Source organism: Suncus etruscus, chromosome 4, assembly GCF_024139225.1.
Source record: "Suncus etruscus isolate mSunEtr1 chromosome 4, mSunEtr1.pri.cur, whole genome shotgun sequence".
NCBI lineage: Eukaryota > Metazoa > Chordata > Mammalia > Eulipotyphla > Soricidae > Suncus > Suncus etruscus.
Genome location: NC_064851.1, coordinates 115,558,297 through 115,581,579, shown reverse-complemented (window position 1 = coordinate 115,581,579; position 23,283 = coordinate 115,558,297). Strand labels below are relative to the sequence as shown.

General features: G+C 33.5%; 1 protein-coding gene and 1 non-coding gene across 2 annotated transcripts in view; both read left to right on the top strand.

The window, feature by feature from the left end:
* GALNTL6 (polypeptide N-acetylgalactosaminyltransferase like 6) overlaps nt 1–23,283 on the top strand; it is a 756,971-nt gene that overhangs the window by 217,189 nt on the left and 516,499 nt on the right. The window lies entirely within an intron of this gene.
* On the top strand, nt 6,470–6,572 carry LOC126008510 (U6 spliceosomal RNA). The gene has a single exon (XR_007495837.1). It is a non-coding gene; the product is annotated as a U6 spliceosomal RNA (small nuclear RNA).

Here is a 23,283-nt window from a genome sequence, read left to right as displayed (position 1 = left end):
ACTTTGAGAATATATTTTAATTTTTTAAAGAAATTATTTGCTTTAATTTAAAAAAGGCAGAAAATAAAATTAGGATTTTGTGAATTAAATGCTCTCAAAAATTAAATGAAGCAAGAATTATTCACATATATTCAAAAAATGTTCCTTAATTTTTTTAGCACACAGCTCTTGATTCAAACCTTTATACACATTTCAGATTACATCTATCAAAGCATAAAATGATCACAATATTTGTGCATTAAAATACATATGTTTTTATAGAGAATAGTGATTTGGGAAAATAGGATACTTTGACACCATATGTTTTTATGACTAAATTTGTTCCTTTTCACACAAAACTTGTCTAGCTCCTATATGAGTCCTTGAGTTCTAATGGTAAACTGAGCATGAAAAACTGCCAATGTTAATAATATTAAAGTTTCTTCATGGTATAGTGTAAATAGGGAGCTCGGTCTTCCTTTCCCAAGTCCAGGTCTCTTTCTCACTTTGCTTTTTGCATGTAATATCCTTCATCCTTTCTTTCACTCTTTGTTTTTATTCAAGTAGATTATGCCCAAGTTTGGTCCCCTGTTGTTCACTTTCTCAATGGATGCATCACTCATCCTATCAATCCCCTTGATAGCTGACTTTGACAGTTTGCAGGAATCACACAAGTTGCCTTCCTGTGTTGCTGCTCTGTTGTCTATTGCTGCTGTTCCAAAGGCTACAGTTCCTGGCCCATTACTCTGCTGCTCTCTTTCCCTTTGTCTTTCCTTTATTCTTTTGTCAGATGGACATAGCTATTTGCTACCCCTCTGTTAAGTGATATTGAATGGGAAAGGATGGATTTAACTAGATTACCTGGCACTCCTCTATGTCCACTTCCAATACAACTTTTCTAATTTTTTAAATTTGTCTCTTTTTTTAACTGTATTAGGGTATCATGGTAATATTAGCTCCTTAAAAATTATTTGGAAGTGTTTCTGTTTATTTAATTTCCTGTAAGAGCTTAAAAAGGATTGGTAGTAGTTCCTCTTGAAAGGTTTGAATAAGCTTTTTCATTGAGAGTTAGCATTATCATCCAAGTAGTATACTGGGAATTAGAATTCTGGGAAAATTACAAAAGATAACTTTTTCCCCTTAGCTATTGTAAGTTTTAATCTTCACATGATGCATTTTGGATTAATTTCATAACTGTTGCCCACTTCTTAAATGTATAAATAATTTGAAAAATAATTCTATAAACCTTTGACTGGAATAGATAATTCCTAAACTATTCCTGCAGTTTCTTCAGTTGTTAATTCACAATATTATATATATTATAGATCACTAGTAGTATTATTAATATTATATTTGGCCATACACAGAAGTGCTCAAGAATCATTTCCTTGCAATGCTAGAGGGACTATATGAAGTTCTGCAGGTTGAACTCAGGTCAGAGTCATATATGCAAAGTGTCCTACATATTGTACTACCACTCTTGACCGAGTTATTTTAATATTTTAATAACAGTTATAGAAAACCCAAAGTTTAATTACTTAAGGAAATACTTTTATATATTATATATTTATATACATTTGTTTTACATTATATATATTTGTACAGGTTTCCCAAGATTTAGCTAGCTACATATCACTCTTCTGGCCTACAAAAGCAACAATATTTCTGAATACTAAGCTATTTGACACTCAAAACTTTCCTGGATATAAAATCATTTTAATCAAGTATACACTGGGGCATCTTAAAAGTGCCCTTCTCAGTCATCATTATTTTCTCTTGATTGGCTACTTCTAAACTAGAATTAGGTAAAGAGGTCAAAATTAAGTATATATTAGTTTGGAGAGGTAGTACAGTTGATAGGATACTTGAATTGCAAGCAGCTAACCTTAGTTTGATCCCTGGTACCCAATATGATCACCCGAACATGTCAGTAATGATCTTTGAGAACAGAGCCAGAAATAGATCCTGAGCCCATTTTGGTATGATCACAGAACAAAACAAATGTAAAAGTCTATGAAAGTTTTCACATCAGCATATCAACCATTGAAAACAGAAATTGCTTGCTTTTGTTGATACAGTCAAACCCAATTTAAATAGGACATGCCAACTATTCACACACTCTAAAGATGTAGTAACCTGATGAAAGTTTAACAAGGAAATACTTCACTAGCAATGTTAATGATTAACACTATCTAAAATACTAAACATTCTTTAATATTCTCATTGCTGTCACCATGACAAGACACCTCTTTATAATGGTAACTGGCTTCCACTTTTATCTTTCTATAATCAGTTCTCCACAAAACTGCCCAAATCATTTGTAAACAAGTAAAGCTATTTGTTTCTCTTTCAAACAAGCCAATTATTTTCCATTGCTCTTAAAATATATGCTCTTCACTGACCTCCAAACTTTTACTGTATTGGGCTCTAACTTCATCTTTCTCCATTCCCGTTCTCACCATTACTCATGAGACTTCTGGTTCCCCATAGAGGCCAAGTTTATTTACTCTTGATTGTCTTTACATCAGTTATCTCTTCTTTCAATAATTCCCTCCCTGTTTCTGAAGATTCAAATTTTCAGATATCAGAATCTAGTTTCTAACCAAACTTTCTACACAGTAATTTCACTTGATCTTCATGACATCAGAACTTGTCCCTACTATACCGGCTCTTGGGAATATACCCTCAAGCTAATGAGGAATTACTTTCTGCAGAAAAGAAAGCATTAGCTCTTGTTACCACTCAGCTACCTATGTGCCTTATCTGCCATTATAAAAAAGAATTTCAAGGACTACTGTCATGATTGGAGAAAGAAAGAAAAAGAAAGAAAGAAAGAAAGAAAGAAAAAAGAAAGAAGAAAGAAAGAAAGAAAGAAAGAAAAGAAAGAAAGAAAGAAAGAAAGAAAGAAAGAAAGAAAGAAAGAAAGAAAGAAAGAAAAGAAAGAAAGAAAGAAGAAAAAAGAAAGAAAGAAAGAAAGAAAGAAAGAAGAAAGAAAGAAAGAAAGAAAGAAAGAAAGAAAGAAAGAAAGAAAGAAGAAAAAGAAAGAAAGAAAGAGAAAGAAAGAAAAGAAAGAAAGAAAAAAGAAAGAAAGAAAGAAGAAAGAAAGAAGAAAGAAAGAAAGAAAGAAAGAAGAAAGAAAGAAAGAAAGAAAGAAAGAAAGAAAGAAAGAAAGAAAGAAAAAGAAAGAAAGAAAGAAAGAAAGAAAGAAAGAAAGAAAGAAAAGAAAGAAAGAGAAAGAAAAGAAAGAAAGAAAGAAAGAAAGAAAGAAAGAGAAAGAAAGAAAGAAAGAAAGAAAGAAAGAAAGAAAGAAGAAAGAAAAAGAAAAGAAAGAAAGAAAGAAGAAAGAAAGAAAGAAAGAAAAGAGAAAAAAGAAAGAAAGAAGAAAGAAAGAAAGAAAGAAAGAAAGAAAGAAAAGAAAGAAAGAAAAAAGAAAAGAAAGAAAGAAAGAAAGAAAGAAAGAGAAAGAAAGAAGAAAAGAAGAAAGAAGAAAGAAAGAAAAGAAAGAAAGAAAGAAAGAAAGAAAAGAAAGAAAGAAAGAAGAAAAAAGAAAAAAAAAAAAGAAAGAAAGAAAAGAAAGAAAGAAAGAAAAGAGAAGAAGAAAGAAAGAAAGAAAGAAAGAAAGAAAGAAAGAAAGAAGATCATGTTCAGGGCCAAACACAGGAATATAACTTTTAAGTTGAGAAGCAGAAAATAAGGAAAATATCCAAGTTAGAAAATGCATGGCAACTGCCCCAACAAAATCATTTTTACTGAGCTTTCCTAAACTGCCCCTAACCATGGCGTATTCTATATAGATAACTAGAATTTATCTGTTACTATGATGTTGCTAAAGAAGAGAGATTGCAATTGTTGATGACCTTTAATAATTATATCATAGCCTTTGTTCTTGCTGGAGCCTCCCCTCCCAAGGGCTTCTGATTTTGTACCTTTATACATACTCATACATATGCATAATCATAGTTTGTTCCTAATGGTAACCACTGTTATTATATTTACCAAATCATTTCAATATCAGATATTATGTCACATTGTTTTCAAAAATGATAATAAAAATATACTTTTAAAAATAAGAGTCACCAAATAAATTATTAATACTTATTAAAAACTTCTAACTGGAAGACCAGAGTAATACTAAGTAGAGAGGGCATTTGCCTTGCAAATAAATGCCAATGGGGCTCAGTCACAACATCCCAAATGGTCTTCCTCATAGCATCAGAAAAATTTCTGAGTGCAGAGCCAGGAATAACCTCTGAACATCACAAGATGTGGCCCTCTACCAAATTTTAAAAAAAATCTGTCTACAGCATCAGATCATCTCAGGAAAATAATAAATTAAAAATATTTGCATGACCAGATGATAGCACAGTGAGTGTGGCATTTGTCTTGCCCAAGACCAATCCAGGTTCAATCCCTGGTGACCCAAATGGTCCCCAATCATGTTAGAAGTAATTTTTGAGCGAAGAGCCAGGAGTCAATCCTGAGCGCCATTGAGTAAGGACCAAAAACAAAAAGTGAAAAAATAATTTGCAAATTTAACTATAATTAATTGTCCCTTAGTATTTTAGAAAATGATTCACAACTGTCAAAAATGGCAATCTCAAGTAAAATATATGAAAAAAATAGTTCCTGGAGAATAATTTATCCTTAAATGAGATATTTTGGTCTGATATTAAAAGATTCTTAACAATTTTTTGTTTTTCAGGATAACTATATTATCTATCAAATATTCTCATTTTATAACCATACTAGATATGTTTATATAGATAAGGACTATTGTTTTTTTATTTTATTAGATATCTAGAGTATAGTAAAGACAATAATAGAGCAATAGGATTATGTGCAATTATATTTGGCAAACATTCTTTCTTTAGCTCACTCATTTTAAATCTATTTCTATCTCTCTCTCAAATTGTTTTTAAATTTATACCCAGAATATCTTTTGTGTTTTTGTACTGGGTTTTATATCACAGAGTTTCAAGAAAATTTAGTTTTAGTTTAAAGCTCATTATAATGTCTTATAAATAAAACTTCAAATTAGACAATTTATGAATTATTTTTAGTGGGCATTTTATATCTTCATAGAGGGAAACAAATACAGTTTCTGTTCAGAGATAATATATATAAATAGATTATTTAATAGTTACTCTAGTATGATTATGATATTTCCAAAGCACTATAACATTACACCGAAGAAACAAACTAAAACTACTAGATATAAAGTAAATCAAAAATAATAGTTTTTATTATCTAAATTATTTACCTTCTTCCTTCTTGTTGTTTTTTCTTCAAGAAAGGCCAATGGAAAGTAATCTTACCTAAAGTCCCACAGAGTTGACTATAATGAATTATAAACCAGTTCTGTAATGTCACAATTCTTACTTCACATTTTTTTTTATTTTTTTTTATATTTTTTTTATACTTTTCTTTTTTTTTTCTTTCTTTCTTTATTTTTTTTATCTTTATTTAAACACCGTGATTACAAACATGATTATAGTTGTATGATTACAGTCATGTAAAGAGCACCCCCCTTCACCGGTGCAACATTCCCACCACCAATTTCCCAGATCTCCCTCCTCCCTACCCCCCTACACCTGTACTCGAGACAGGCTTTCTACTTCCCTCATTCATTCACATTTTATGATAGTTTTCAGTGTAGTCATCTCTGCAACTGCACTCATCACTCTATGTGATGAGCTGCATGTCCTGAGCTGCACCTACCAGCCCTCATCTCTCTTGTCTCTGAGATACTGTTAAAAATGTCCTTCATTTTTCTTAAAGCCCATAGATGAGTGAAACCATTCTGCGTCTTTCTCTCTCCCTCTGACTTACTTCACTCAGCATAATAGATTCCATGTACATCCATGTATTGGAAAATTTCATGACTTCATCTCTCCTGATGGCTGCATAGTATTCCATTGTGTATATGTACCACAGTTTCTTCAGCCACTCATCTGTTGAAGGGCATCTTGGTTGTTTCCAGAGTCTGGCTATTGTAAATAGCGCTGCAACGAATATAGGAGTAAGGAAGGGATTTTTGTATTGTATTTTTGTGTTTCTTGGGTATATTCCTAGGAGTGGTATAGCTGGATCGTATGGAAGCTCAATTTCCAGTTTGTGAAGGAATCTCCATATCGCTTTCCATAAAGGTTGTACTAGACGGCATTCCCACCAGCAGTGAAAAAGAGTTCCTTTCTCTCCACATCCCCGCCAGCACTGATTGTTTTCCTTTTTTGTGATGTGTGCCAATCTCAGTGGCGTGAGGTGGTACCTCATAGTAGTTTTGATTTGCATCTCCCTGACGATTAGTGATGTTGAACATCTTTTCATGTGCCTTTTGGCCATTTGCCTTTCTTCTTTTTCAAAGTGTCTTAATGTATTTGAAGAGACACAGTATATATGTTGCCATAATGAGCACATAGGACACACAGAAAGAAAGAAATACACACACACACTTTTCTGACTCCTCTAAAATATTGTTTAAAAGCCATCCTCGCTTTGGCAGCACATATACTAAAATTGGAACAATACAGAGAAGATTAGAATGGCCCCTGCACAAGGATGACACACAAATTCGTGAAGCGTTCCATATTTAAAAAAAATGTCAATGGCCAACTTATAATATAATAAATTATGTATAATTAGACAAAGAAGTTTGTGATAGAGTTAAGTCGTCTACCTAGTTACCTTATTCAAGTAGTGTCTTACTAACTCTTGGCCAACAGGTGGATAAATTGTGGAACAATGTTTTTGCTAGTTCATATGAAAATGAATCACTATGTAATGCTGTTCTTTCCTCTTCATCAGCTCACATTTATCTTTGAATTAAATGGCATAATCCTTTTATAAAGATACTTTGAATCTCTGTCTTGATCTATATTTACTTAAAATAGAGTACATTATATTGATATTAAGGTATTTTAAGAAGTACTGTAAAAAAAAGACTGAACTAACTTGACTTGAGTTTATTGCCACATTTGAGTATTCAGACATTTTAACTGCTTTTTACTTGTGTTTTTCTTGCTTGATCAAGTGAACATTATGTAGTGCAATTCTGAATGACTTGTCAGACAGACTGATAATTCTAGTAACTTTAGAAAATGTCTAGCATGGGGGGGTAGAAAAAAAAGAAAATATCTAGCACATATAAATAGAGCTCTAATTTTTTATCTTATTTATCTTATTTTTAATTTCTGCCTTAGCCAAACTTTTCAAGGAAAGGATTAATCAATTATAATATACATTTATAAAGACTTACATTTAAATTTATGAGGACTATTTTATTTTTAAAGTAGACTTTTATTAATAATTTTATATAGGTAAAGAATTAAAATAAGACATGACATCAAAAACATCATCTCTTTGAAATGTATCAACCCATTGTGATAGGCCTTATTTTTCTCACTTTCAGCTCAATAGCCCAGTATTATGAGAAGCTAATATCAGTATGACAGCTTTATAGTAAGGATAGACCACAAAACTCTTTTATGTTTGTTTTGGGCCACACCTGGCAGTGCTCAGGGTTACTTCTGGCTCTGCTCTCAGAAATCTCTCCTGTCTCAGGGATGTCATGGATTGAGCCTGCATCCATCTGGGTCAGCTGCATAGAAAGGAAATGCCCTACCACTGTGCTACCACTCCTGCCCAACCACAAAACTCTTAATGTACAGATTTTCGACAACAGTACAAGTATGTGGATATAGTAGGATAAATACATAGAATGAGGTAGCCAGTTATATAATGAAAGATAGACTTGGACTTTTAGTCATGAAGTTAATATTGTAAATAGCGATTTATAATATATGAGTATGTAACCTTCAAAATTGTATAATACATGCTACTTCCATTCAAATATCGCTTGGTGGTACATTCTAATATAGAGCAGTAAGTTTCAGCCTTTTTCATATCTACGAACCATTACCTATCTGAACACTGTTCTTCAGACTGACTCTTTCTTATTCACTGTGGAGGACCAGTGTTTTTCAACTTGTTTATAAACTTGTAGGACAACACTGGATATTGCAAACCACTGCTGTATCATTGTACCTTTACCAGGAAGTCATCAAGTTGGAATAATATAGTATACAACATTTAACAGATTGCCTTCTTTCACAAAGTAATATGACATTTAAGATTCATCCAGTCTTTTAATGGCTTGATAACACATGTCTTTTTAGCATCGAGTAATATTTTATTGGGCGAGATTGACCAGAGTTTACTTATCTACTCACTGCTAAAAGGCATTTTGATGCCATAAAGCTTTAGAAATTATGAATAAAGTGGCTATAAACATCTGTGTGAAGGGTTTTTTTTATGTTGATATAAATCTTCTTTTCCATTGGGTTAATACCAAGGAGCTAGATTGCTAAATCATGAGAAAAAAATTTATTTAATTTTATATGAAACACAACACTCTCTTTCAGAGTGAGTAGGCCATTTTGCATTTCTTCAAGCAAGTTGAGAGCAGTTATTTTTGCTCTATAATCTTGCCAGCATTTGGAAATTCTAGTAATAAGAATTTTGAGCATTCTAACTGTCATACATGATCTTTACAACATACCGCATTATTGTTTAATTTGCATTTCCTTGAAAACATGTGTTTAGTATATATATCATATATTTTTGTCTTCTATATATATAGATATTTTCTTTGATAGTTTGTTGAGTCCTTGGTCAAAGATTTTTGATTTGGTTATTTGATTCCTCTTCTTAGTTTCTTAGTACACAATTGGAGTCAATATTTTTTTCACTATTAAAAAATATTTTAGGGGTTGGGTAGATAGTACAATAGGTAAAAGGCCAGCCTTGCATGTGGCCAGGTTTGATCCCAGCACTACATATGTCTTGCTGAGTATCATCAGAAATTATCCCTGAGTGCAGAGTAAGGTAGAATCCCCAAGAACTGCCAGGAGTGACCCATAAACAAAAACAAAAAGGTGTGAAATAGGTAATATTACCACCATCAAAATATATATTCTACCTGGAGGTTTGATGTGTAAGAAAAGTTTAAAACTTATTCCAAACTAAATTATCTATCCAGTAAGGAGAACTATTTATACAAATGTTTTTATTATTCTAATCAGTAATCAACTTATAAAATCCTTTTATTTGGCAGTGTTATAGATATAACTAGTCTTTTGTCCTGTAAAATAGTAACATAACCTTAAATAGAAATATTTTGTAGCCATATTTATTAAACACAAATGTACAATAAAGTGGTAAAACATTTCTTTCAAAAAATGCAATTTTCAGTTTTATTTACATTTTTTTCTCAAGGAAGTATAATAAATTACTATATGGAATAAAATAATTTTGAAAGAATGTAACGTTCTCATTTGAAAAAACATAAATTTTCATAATCTTGTTATTTCAAGTCAGATGTTTGCTAAGAATACAAAAATATCAATTATAACACCTGGCCTAGAATTGTACTTCCATGTATAAACCACAGCATCAATATATATAACACATTCCATTGATCAAATGGAAACCTGAGCTTTAGCAGGGTTTCTGATTTGTACAATAGTGGCTTTTCTACAGACTTCCAAAAGAATCTGCAAATAGCCTTTCAGCACTTGAGTGATAGATAAATTCTTCTAATTAACAGTTGGTATGAAGCATTTTGCCATCAACAGAGCTTTGGCTTCTGTGAGACATTACAAACAGCTGTTTCAATTTGACATAATTTTTAGTACCACATAGCAAAGAAAATCCATAATTCCAGCCTCTAAATATAACCAGCCAATTCCTACTGCTTTTCCTGCTGTGGTGTGCCAGTTCTAAGGCATGAATAACGAAGGAGTGGACCCTTTGGAGCAGCCGATTCTCAGAGCCATTAGTTTTCTTTAATATTCCAGACTCATTCCAGGAATGGGCAAGACAAGAAGTAAGACATTTTATGTCACTTTAGGATAATATCATGTAATTCTTGGGTAATAAAGAATTCATAAATGATCTGATAGTGGAAAGTTCATTTACATTCTCTTCGGAGAGTTTTATCTCCTCAGATGTGACCTTGTATAATTAAATATATTTCAAATATCAAGAGAAATGGCAGCTAAGCAGACAATGGAATTCTTCACGTTATGTTGGACTGAAATAAAATGAAATTAAATTATATGAAGCAGTCAAAGTAATAGATGATAAAAGGTTTCAATGAAATTCTTCTATCTAATATTAAACATTAGCATTTTATAGGATGACAATTATGCCATGTGCTGTGTAACTTGATTTTTAAGCTGGCACTTTATTACACTAGCATTTTCCCTGCAAAAAATAACTCAAATAAAGTATCACAGGGATTCATTTGTAAATATTACTTTAATGCAGCAAATTAATATATACAGTTGAGCTCAAAATAGGCAAAGCTTCCTTTTAAAGTAAAACTGATTCTTAAAATAATTTCTCAATCCTCTGTTCCATAAATGAAATTGTGATTAAGTAAACTAATAAAAAGATAATTAAAGTCATATCTATTTCTATTTTTTCCAAAAGAAAACACTAAGGGAATTATATCCAAATTAATTTTTATAATCAAAGTAGCTATTTAAAGACACAAATGTAATTTTATCAGCATACTTTGTATTTTGAATTCTCCTTATTAATTATCTTTAGAGCTTGATCTTTTCCTTCATTTTCTCTGAATAATAGAGACATGAGTTGTATTTTACCCTAGTTGATATTTTTCTGAAAATTAAATTATTTATATTTTAGTTATTATATATCATTAAATCCATGTTTCAATTTATTAATTAACAACACTTATGGCATATAAATCATATACACAACTATAAAAATAGTTCTGATGTGGCTAAATATCTAACTTTATGTAACTTCTTATTAGGTCAAGAAAGACTATCTCATCCTCAATTCTTTGAGACTATACACATTAAAGAACCCCTAGTTCCTCTATGTTAACTATTTCTCCTAAAGTATAGTGTCAGAAAACATCTTTGCTTTGATGGATAATTTTAATCATATAGCCAATATTGTATACTTGAATCAGATTCAATAGGGATATATGTTATATTTAGTCAGCATATTATACTGTATAGTTTTATTCTAATTATTGTACAAGTTTCATTATGAACATATATTCATGCACTTTGCTGATCAAAAGCAGCCTTTGACTTGTACAGATGGGGTCTTTTACTTCTATATTTTAAATCACACAGCTCGTATGCTTCTAATACTGCACAGGGGCTGTAGGACTAAAGTGAAAGTCCAGACTGCATTTAGGGTGTGAGCATACCTAGCAATGCTGTGTATTTCTATGGCTCAGTTCTTGGGTGTTCTCAAGGAACTGTATGGGTATAGGCTTTGAACCTGGGCTTTCTGCCTGCCAAGTGATTCTTGGTCCATGGGGCTGTATCTCTAAAGCCAGAATCTATTTTTGATACAATATTGGTCACAGAATTCTAAGATGGTACCATTATCTTCAATTTACTTCAGTAATTCTTAGGACTCTGAGTTCTGTTCAATCTGGACCATAATTTTATTTTGTTGACTCAGTTATGGAAACCATGCATGTGCAAAGGGGAAAGACACAAAAACTGTAAGATTGGTTATAAAACACATAAAGAAAAAGCTGACTAAATATATCACCTTTTACTAAAAATTTAGAAAAGTAAAAAAAAATCAGAATAATCTTTCATACAAACAGTTCTTTAAGTTAAAAAAAAATGAAGGTCCTGTCCTATATAGATCTGTGGACAAATTGCAGGAAATCTTTGGGAAACAGATTGCACCCTGACCATCTCAGCAGAAAATCTTTAAATGCCAACTTGGCTTCATAGAATTAAAAAAATAACTGAAATGTGTGCTAGACTTCAGAGAGTGTGCCTCTGTGTCTGTGTGCGTCTGTGTATATGTGTGTGTAAAACACCAACGAATTTGGACTGAAAGGATAGAGGGAATTGTAACAAAAAGGAGGCTGGTTGGGTCCAGAGCAGTTGTACAGTGAGTAGGGGAGCTTGCTTGAAATGAGGCAGCTCAGTGTTTCAAGATTCTATCCCAGCATCCTATTTGGTTCCCTAAAACCAGGATTAGTGTTCCCTGAGTACAGAGCAAGGAGTAAGCCCAGGGCATTACCAAGTGTGGTGTCAAAACAAAAACAAACAAACAAGCAACATCAACAACAACAAAAGAATTGAACCAAAGAAAGAACCAGACTCATTTACGCAAGTCACCTGAAAACAATTTTACTTTCCATGAAAGAGGCAGATAATTCGTAAGATAGATGAACCCAGGGAAGAAACAAGATTCACACTGCAATGCTTAAAGCCACAATTTTTTCTGAGCCTTGAAACCTAATCAAGAATTAGAGCTAGAGTCTAAAAAGTGTATTTCAAAAGTTTTTTATTTGACTAATAAAGTCATTTACCTTTCATTTCCTCAACCCCAAATGCACCATCTGCCTTTATAAAAAATAATTTTAGCTTCATCATTGTATATTTGGATTGTTAGGAGTAATATGCTTATTTATAAATCCAAGATGAAAATAATTTATCCCAGCAGTTCATAGATTATACCCAGAAACCTCATTCTTACTTCCTTAAATCATTTAGATAATGGGATTTGCAAATTTTGATCTGATGAGATTTGGATGAGATTTGGGGATTCGAGCTGTTTCTGTAATCAGATGAAATTCTGGGTATCTTGGGAGGCAGTAAACATGTTTCACACTTAGAACGTAAGTGAATGTTTGAGAGCCAGAAAAAATCCCGGGTCAGGCTGAACTCTAAGATGCCCCTTAGCTGCTGTTACATTCAGCTTTCGTGTATGTCCTATGTAACCTGGAAAGTATGGCTATAGATTTTACAGTTTGGAACATTTTATATTATGAGGCACGGTCAGCCATAAGATAAATAATTCACGATACAGGACTGACCCTAATTACACGAACCATTTGTGTTTTTTATATTTTGTTTGGGGGCAAGTCAGTGGGGGTTGGATTTGGGCACCTGGGGAGAAGATCAGAGGCTACAACTGGCTTGATGTTCAGGGGTTATGCCTAGTTCTGTGCAAAGGGGTCATTCCTAGCTGTGCTGAAAAGACCAGATGTGGTGACTGGGATCAGATTGGGGTTGGCAGTGGCATGGCAAGTAAACATCTGACTCCCTAAAACTCTCTCTTCAGCCCAATATTAAAGCCTTTTGATCTGAGGGTTTTCTCTGGATGCTTGCTCAAAGGAAATTAGAGACTGAAAGAACAAGAAGGATTTGGAACTTTGTTGATTTGCACAACTGAATAGGACTCTGTGATAGGAGCTGGAAATAATCCCACATACTACAAGGGAGTCTACAATTCATCAATTGCAAGAGGTGAATTTTTCCAGAACAAATGAATATATAAGATCCAGATCCCCAGATGAGAAACAGGACCCAGCCAACATCCTAACTTAGGAGCATTGAGATACAGAGCAGAGAATCTCACTACCACATCATTTCAGATTTCTGACCTACATAACTGTGAAGTGACTGTGTTATTTTAAGGTACTTATTTTATGATAATTTTTTCCACAGCAATGGCAAAACTAATATGATTTGTTACTTTGATATTAGCTTCTTCAATTTTTAGCTATTAATTGGGGGGACATGAAGTATACATTGCAGTGATTTGTTTTCTTGCCGGAGGCCACACAAATGTTGCAACCAGGATTGTTACTGGTAATGGATTCCTAGGTTGTTTCCAATTTGGAATTATTATAAATAATTCAAGCTATAAATAATTGTGTGAAAATCTCTTACTTCACAGGCATGTATATACCTCCAAATGGGATTGCTACCTTATAAAAAAGAAAATAAGATAGAAATATAAAATCAAATCAATTGAAAATTTACTTGCTCTGGGCAGTACTTCATTAGTAATCTTGCTCATTCTTGCTAATGATTTGAGTTTTGTTATCCTAATCTGTGCTTAATGCAAAGTTATTGCAGCTATAATTTACATGTCCAGATTAACAATTTTTTGATGAGAAAAAAAATTGTTTTTCTTTTATTTTGGTTTTTGGGTCACACCTGGCGGTGCTCAGGGGTTACTCCTGGCTGTCTGCTCAGAAATAGCTTCTGGCAGGCACAGGGGACCATATGGAACACCGAGATGAGAAAATTTTTAAACCTCTTTATTTTGCTTTAATGTCTATTTCATGTGTTTCATTGGTCATCAAAATAGTTACTTTTGTTAAGTGACCTTTCATTCTAGTGCCACTGGTTTGTGTTTTTATTTTGTTTGTTTTTGTTTTTCTTTTTGTATTACTTTTCTTTTCCAGAATGATTTTATAAATGTGTCTTATATCATTGGTATACAAGCTTTTCATAATATCTAAATGTTGTTTATTTTGCCATACTAATGAACTCAGGATACAATAATAAAATATCAGATTATGTAACTTAAACAACTGAAATTTATTTCATAAGTCCCAAAGTCAGTAAAGGTTTCAGATCTTCAGTGTTGGTATTCCCTAAAAGTAGTTTGGGGATTTTTCGTACCATAAGTCACACCTTTTCCTCCAAAAGATGGGAGAAAATGTCTGTGAGTCTGTAGGTCTATAGAGCGAATGCCACCTGGAGTTTAAGCTGAAGTTGAGTGCAGGGGCGGAGAGCATCTACTAGCCACTTCACATCCTCAATGTTATGCTCCCTTTATTGCACAGACATGCCACATAGTACAAGCAAACAGATTAATGCACTTTCACTGTTACATAAAGAGCTTTCATTTAAGACTATTTTATCACTGCTGCAACTTTTATTTTTTTATATTAATGAAAAAATATTTTTAATTTTTTTTCTGATGTAAAAAAAATCTAGGTAAATATGTTTAACTAAATATGGACCAGCATATTATAAATATACTTTGGCCTTGCATACTCATTGTTTCCAGCAGCTGTCTCCTGATGGTGTTTTGCATTCAGTTTATTAAATATTTTAGTACACCATTTGCTTTAGAATATTTTTTCTTTTATTTCTCGTCTAAAAGCTATGTCTGTTATATCTGTTATATGGTAATGAGTTCAATTGCTTGCATTCCTTAACTTTCTGCAGAACTTTACCAGCTAAGTATGCATGCTTATAATCTATAGTCCATCTTTATTCTATTAAGAGCTTCATATTGTAAAATCATATAGAAAGTATTATATCCTAATACATTGACCAAGCATGTTTGTGAGATTTAGTTTTGATTTTGTGATCACCTATGCATGTTCTTACTTATTCTCTATAGGTTGTATCTTTATTACTTGTTGCAATATAGTACATATTTTTTTGTGGTTTTGGAATAGTATCATCAACTTATCTAGAAAAAAATCAAGACCCACCAAAATTGACACCTTCCAGATTATAAATGACAGAAAAAAAATTGGTATTGGGGGCAAAGTAAATATTAGTTTTATACAGGTATTTTTTGACTGCCTAGGATTTTATATGTAAATGTACCAATATTTATTTGCCCTTTATTCTTATTGGTAGGCATTTGTGTATTTCCAGTAATGGAAAATGTTAGTAACATTCTTGTATTGGGCACTTGGTGCATAAATTCCCATCTACCCTAGGAACACAAAAATACAATACAAAAACCCCTTCCTTACACCTATATTCATTGCAGCACTATTTACTATAGCAAGACTCTGGAAACAACCAAGATGCCCTTCAACAGACGAATGGCTAAAGAAACTGTGGTACATATACACAATGGAATATTATGTAGCTGTCAGGAGAGATGAAGTCATGACATTTTCCTATACATGGATGTACACGGAATCTATTATGCTGAGTGAAATAAGTCAGAGAAAGAGAGAGAAAAACGCAAAATGGTCTCACTCATCTATGGGTTTTAAGAAAAATGAAAGACACCCTTGTAATAATAATTTTCAGACACAAAAGAGAAAAGAGCTGGAAGTTCCAGCTCACCTCAGGAATCTCACCACAAATAGTGATGAGTTTAGTTAGGGAAATAACTACATTTTGAACTGTCCTAATAATGAGAATGTATGAGGAAAATGGAGAGCCTGTCTAGAGTACAGGTGGGGGTCGGGTGGGGAGGAGGGAGACTTGGGACATTGGTGATGGGAATGTTGCACTGGTGATGGGTGGTGTTCTTTACATGACTGAAACCCAAACACAATCATGTATGTAATTAAGGTGTTTAAATAAATTAAAAAAAATAAATTCCCATCTTTCTGCTCTAATCATTAATGTGTAGGAATTGATTACACAGTCTGAAGTTGAATCATTGTTACTTAGAGACAGTGCAACTAATTTTGACTGCCCTTGGCTTCTCTTGTGAATCTATGAATCTTATAATTTGGTTTTCAAAAAAAAATCCAAATTTCAAGATAGATATCTTTTCTTCTTTTATCATTTTTATTATATTCCCAATTTTGATATAAAGTTTTAATTATTTTATACTTTATGATCTTATTTTGTCTTTCACATATAAGTCAAAAAATCTATCAACAGCTGGGACCAGAGAGATAGCACGGTGGTGGGGCATTTACTGGTTCAATTCCTGGCATCCCAGATGGTCTACCAGACTACCAGAGGCGATACAGAACCAGGACTAACCCTTGAGTACCACTAGGTTGGACCCAGAAACCAATCAGTCAATCAATAAAACTTAAAAAAAAAATCTATCAGCAATACAAATTTGGGTATAGTGTGAAGTATAAAACCTGTATGTTAAAATTCAAATATAATTTTTACATATAGAATCATTAAGAACTATTTCTCCTACTTAGTCTAGTAGTTATGTGAACAGTAGCTTATTTTTATTCTATTTCATTTTTATAACTAATTATAATATCACATTTTAAAATTTCCTGGCCTTAATAAATATTGCTATTTTATAAAACATATACTCTTACCTTTTATGATTCTTCTTAGAGAGTATCTTATAGGTAAATTATTTGAAATTCCATATAAATATATTAGGATTGGTATTTTTATGATCATATTTAAGGGAACTTGTAATTTTATATCATTAATTTTTTCTTTTTTCATGTATATTATTACTTTTTTTAAATATGAAATACAGAACTCATCTATGTTCATCTTATTTTTTAATTTCTGTATGTTTATAAATACTTACAGATTTTTTTTAGAATTGAGACTATTGTAGATGTAGTGATTTTCTGGATTTTTTTTTTCTGTAATTATTTGAACCTGAAGTACAGAAAGGCATTGCTTTTAAATATTGAGCTATATTTAACCCTACAGGTTCTAATTATTATAATTCATCAGTGAATTGCTTAAATTTTTCTAGCTATCATTGTAAATCATACTAATAACCATACAATGAATGTTTGTAGTTTCACATTCCTACAGATTCTACTTTTTTTCTTTATCTCTTTATTCTTGACTTATTTAAAGTTTATTTTTGACTCTTTGTTCAGTGATCACTCTTGACAGTGCTCAGGGGACTGAGTGTCAAGGATCAAACATGCAAGGCAAAAGCCTTGCTAGCTGTACTATTTCTCAACCCCCCTGATTTATTTGTCTTAACATTACTACATCACATAGGAATCTATTAAAAATATAAATGGTCTTACTCATAACTTATGGCATACAATTTAGTGATAATTTTTCTGCCAAAAATCACTAGATGCTCAATGACTATTATAATAGATTTTAATTTGATGTTAAGGAGATAACAAATATTTGCTTATATCTTACTATTTATGTTAAGAGTGTGTGCCTTGGTCTTTGAGATTTAAAAGCATTTTGCTTCAATTTCTTTTCAGATTTTTTAGGGAGGCATAACTAACTATGTTCTGCACTCAGGATGTATTCCTGAAGGTACTCAGGGGAATTATAGCACAATATAAGATATCAATTGGAATGGGTGCCTACAAGTCAGGTACCTTACCCACTCTTGTGTTTCTCAGGCTATTAATTTGCTTTCTATCTATGTAATATCCTGGAATTAAAATTATTGACACTTTAACCTCACTCATTTTGGTGCCACTTCTTTCTTCTCACTGCAGTTCTAAGTCTTTTTTAATAACTCCATCTTATATTTGAAGCCTATTTTAAGAAATTGAGACTCTGGTAAGCTTTAGAATATTCTAAAGCTTTCCATTCTAGATGGAAATAAATTGAAATGAGGATCACCTTTCAATTTGCAAATTCTCCCTTTTAAAAAAACTATTGAGATATTTTAAATCTTACATTTTTTTTAAAGATTGACTTTAAACAGAAGCAATCAGGTGCTTTAATAACAACAAACTGGTTGATCCAGAAACAAACTACAGAGAAGAAAAAAATTAGGAGGGAGTGCATATCCAGAGCTGTTAAGATAACAGAAAACTCTAGTTCCTCTACCACTGCAGAGATCCATTAAGCAAGAGGCAAGATGATGAGTTCAGCTCATTAAGGAACTCTTTGCTCTCCTGGGAGCAGGGAGCTTTTGCTAGCATGGGGAAGGGCAGGCCTCCTTGCCAAAGGCCTTTTTACCAAGCTTAGGGGGTGCTGAGGGGCTTGGGCCACCCGAGCAGCCTTTCATCTCCTTCTTCTTAGACTCCAGGGGCTATCCCTGTGTGCATGCCCAGGGAGCCATTGAGGTGGGTGCCAGAGAGGTGTTTAAAGAGGATCCAGGCTTCCCCCAACCCCCACACAGCACAAGAAGGGCTGGCTTCACAGGCAACTTTCCTTACCACCACTGTCTATTCTGAAACCACATGGGGTGGTTTTATAGATATTTATATAGATGTTTCATAAATAATAAATTAGGATATCATTGTGTTTAATCTGTTTGCCTCATACAGAATGTCTATGCTATATATTTTCCTTCCCCCCTTGGCTCACCACCCAGAAGTTTATTTTTAGTCCTTTATTCCTCACCCCCACAGCCTATAACCCCACATTTAATCATTTTTACCCTCAGTTTTTGGCTCCTCACAAAGCACATCATTATCCCCACTCAAGACAGCTGCACAAACAGCTCTCAAAGTGAAAGAATAGAGAATAGACTGTCAACTTGAGAAGAACCAATTCTTCGTTCCTATTTATCTACTCTCAGGAGCCTCCTGTCTCCACCTTCCTTCACTGTATAACTGTGGTTGCTACTGTACTAGGTTTATGAGAAATCCCCACTCAAAGACACTTCCTAACATGGGAATGCTGGGAGTCATTTTGCAGAGTCCAGAAGGCCAAATCGCAGACCAAAGTAGTGTCCTGAATTCAACACCCTCCCCCGACTATTTCTAATGACATAAAAGGGACTTGTATATCTCCTTTAAATATCTTAGATGTATTCCCTTAACCACTATAACTCTTATTGACTATCCTCTTATACAGTGACAATTTTGCCCACTGTTTTTGTTTGTTTGTTTGTTTTTCTGATCTTTTCAATAAGGAATTCTGGTAGAAGAGTCTTTCACTTTAGGATTCATGTTAGAGACAAGTTAAGGGGATTGTTGACTTGGTCCCTCGGTCCCCAGAGGCACCAATAATAGCTTGTGGCATTGTTCCTCTTTTACATAGGCACATTAAAATGGGAAAATGTTACAAATACGAACAAGTTCTTATCTAATAGGAACACATATTTTGTAATTCAGTTTGCTTTATACCCTGAACATTGGCATAATGAGTTGGCTCAGGCCTCATAAGAATGGGCATTGCCCACACAACCTTGAACCATTGACCATCTATAGAAACAACCACAATTGTCTACTACATCACCAGGAAGCAAACCTCTACCAGGGGAGACCTTTGACTTACTCCGAAGAATGTTCTCTTAACATCCATATGACTCAGCAACGGCAACTTGCTTGTAGGGCAGAACACTCTGCATCTAATGGTGAGGTGAAACTAGGGGATGCTCCACATCATCCTGACATCAATGAAGGAAATGCACAGAAACCAGAAACTTTAACAACAGAAACCTGACACCAACAACAGCTAATGTTCAAAAAAATTTCACCGAGACCACAAAGAATGACTCAGGAGTTGAACAACCTAGTATGCCTGGAATCAAGAGTCAGTCTTATGCCAGAAAACTTCAGGGATAAGGTCTCTTTGTATTTAGGCCAAGACTATTTTTCTGGACCTATGCAAATAACAATTGCCACTCTCACATAGTTATTGCTGTATTTTTTTAACTCATCCTTTTTTTTAAAAAAAAGTTTACTAAACTTTCCGCTGGTGCTTTAATGAATTTGTTGTGATTCAATAATTTTCAAAAATAGACTTGCTACTGAACTTTTTCTTCTTTCCTTTCGCTTCCATCTCTTTAGTTTTTCTTTCAATTTTCTTTTTTTTATCATGTTGCTTTGAGTCTTCCTAAAATAAATGTATTATGATCAGTTATGTCAACTATGCAATGCATTTTTCTTTAAATAAATTAAAAATGAAAAATAAATAAATAAAAAATAAAGTTCTATTGGGGCTGGAGCAGTGGTGGAAGTGGTAAGGCATCCGTCTTGCCAGTGCTAGCCTAGCATGGACCGTAGTTCGATTACCCAGCGTCCCATATGGTTCCCCAAGTCAGAAGCTATTTCTGAGCGCATAGCCAGAAGTAATTCTTGAGCATCACTGGGTGTGCCCCCACAAAAATAAAAGTTTGTTTTATTAGCAAGAAGCCAGCAGGTTGGAAGATGAGGGACTAACATCCTAGATACCACCCTGCCTGCGTGTTTACAAGAAGCAGTTTATACAGAAGAGCAAAAGTTCTGTTTTTAGAAAGAGCACTTTGGCAGATTGCGAGTGAGTGCGGTGAGGAGAAATGGGGGACTTTCCTTTATGGAAAGTTCTTGTGAAGCATCTCCACTCTATGGCATCTATAAATCCTAATAAAGTTCTGATTAAGGGTGTGGATTGCCATTTATCTTCCTTGTAATGGGCTTTTAAAGGAAAGAACAAGATAAAGGAAAGATTCTTTTCATTATCTACAGCCCCAGCTCAGTGTAGTATGTTTTTTTTTTAACTTTAAATACAGTTCTAACTTTCTTTTGAGCTATTTCAGTGCACCCACGTGTATTTTCCTTGTTCAAAGCCTCGAGGTCCATTATAGCTCCTTTTGGTAGACATTCTTTCCTTTAGGATTGACAGCTAGCACTGGAATGCCATGCATAGCATTCCTCTTGCAAGAGCTGACCTCCTGGGCACAGAGCCAGGAGTAGTTCCTAAGCACTGTTGTGTATGTCACAACCCCTCATTAAAAAGCAAAAACTACATAAATGGTTAAGATATACTTTATGCAAACATACAAGAAATTTTTTTGTTTGTTTTTGTTTTTTTCGGGCTACACTCGTTTCATGCTCAGGGGTTACTCCTGGCTAAGCGTTCAGAAATTGTCCCTGGCTTGAAGGGACCATATGAGACACCGGGGGATCGAACCGCGGTCTTTCCTTGGCTAGCGCTTGCAAGGCAGACACCTTACCTCTAGCGCCACCTTGCCGGCCCCAGTACAAGAAACTTTAACACTGTAACTATCCTAAATAAATCACAGTTTATAATAAGCAAATATAAAGGTCAAAACAAACTATATGCCAAAGATTTCAAAGGAGCATTATTTGGGGGTGTTATTTTGTTTCCCTTCAGTTTTTACTGCCTGTTTTGTGGTCATGCCCAACATGTTTATGTCTTATTCCTGGCTTCATGCTCAAAGATCCATCTGGTAAAGCATGAGGAATGATTAGAGAATGCATAAGATAAAACCCAGGTTGGGTATACACAAGGCAGAGACACTACCTACTCTACTATCTCTCCAGTCCCTCCCTTCAGTATTATAATAATTTTTAACTAAATTTTACAGCACCATATAAAAGAAAAAATCCTGGACCACAGTAAAATTTGAGCATAATTTGAATATAATGATTTTCTTCAAAAGTCTATTATTATACCCTTTACTCTTTATTAACCAGCCCTTATTATTTTCTAGGAAATTAGCTTCCTTAAACTTTCTAATCTTCTTTTTAATCCCTATCTTTTCATTCCATAAGAATTCCTGCCTTGTCCATATGCACTAGCAATGATTTTCATATACTGGCTTGACAAAAAAAAATAGTTGGCTTCACTTTTCAGTAAAATGTCACCAGACACAAGAACTCATCTGTATTGTGTTGATAGCCATAGCTTATCCATGGATGTATTCAGTGGTGAAAGAGTTCATGATCTTATTTAGTGGTTTCATAATAATTTTGATAAATGTCTTTACGTTTTTGCTACTGTGTAATTCCATAAAATAACCACAAATCTGAATGATGGCATTAGAAAAAATGTAAACCCAAGATAAATTAGATCATGAGGGACTAGCAGCATTTATTTTGCTAAGTATGTTCATTCACATGTATTAGATAAAATAATATAATAATCCCAGAATCCTGTCCATGAAGGCCTGGAGATATAGACCATAGCTAGATTATTTGACTGTATTATAAAATAGATTCAATTCCCAGCAAAACACATGAACATGAATTCTGAAAATATTCTTTTATGTGGTACTTAATTGACAGCATTGTCGGTACTCATTGTAGCGGGGGGGGACTATGTGTCAATAATTAAATTAATTAATCACATTATAGTTAGATATAAAGTTTGATAACTATGACCCAATTCAACAATGTCCTAAATGCTGTGTCACTAAAATCTGAGTAAAACCAGAAGATAAATCTATATGGTGATATCAGTCATCAAAATCAATAAATGTATGATATGTATCATGTATATCCCATGATATATGTGATGTCAGGTATGTATAATGCATGTGTAATATTATAGAATAGTTTGAAGCAACTTTGTACATTCTACCCACAAGAGATAACCAGTATTCTGAAAAATATAGCTATATTGTAAGATTCAAGGAGTCTTCACTCACTTTATTAGTCTACTCTAAATGAATAGAATCACTAGGCAGAGGCAGAAAAAGCAGTGCTAGATTTCTGGATTCATTTTTACTTCAGTTACTGGGTTAGAGCTAGGAAGAAATCTGGGTATTCTACTTTTAATTACTCATATGTCTGTAAAGAGCTGGCTCTTCAAATCCTCAAGTAGTTAGCTTCTATAATTTTCCCTATCCCTGTTCACTGGATGTTTAAGAATTAAAAACAACCTCCCAGGCATGTCAGTCCCTTTAAATAAATCTCAAACATTCACCACTCTTAAGGTTACCTGCACATAAAAAAGTATTTTACTTTTTAGCAAAGTATTCAAGCACTAAAAAAAAAACCTGCCTGCCGACTCTGATATTAATATTTTGATTCCAACTTGCATTCAGATAGAATTTTTTTTTGATTTGAGAAATTTGTAATTTTAAATTGTTTAGCTACCACACCCATCAGTGTGCATGACTTACCAATTCAAAGATGATAGAAAC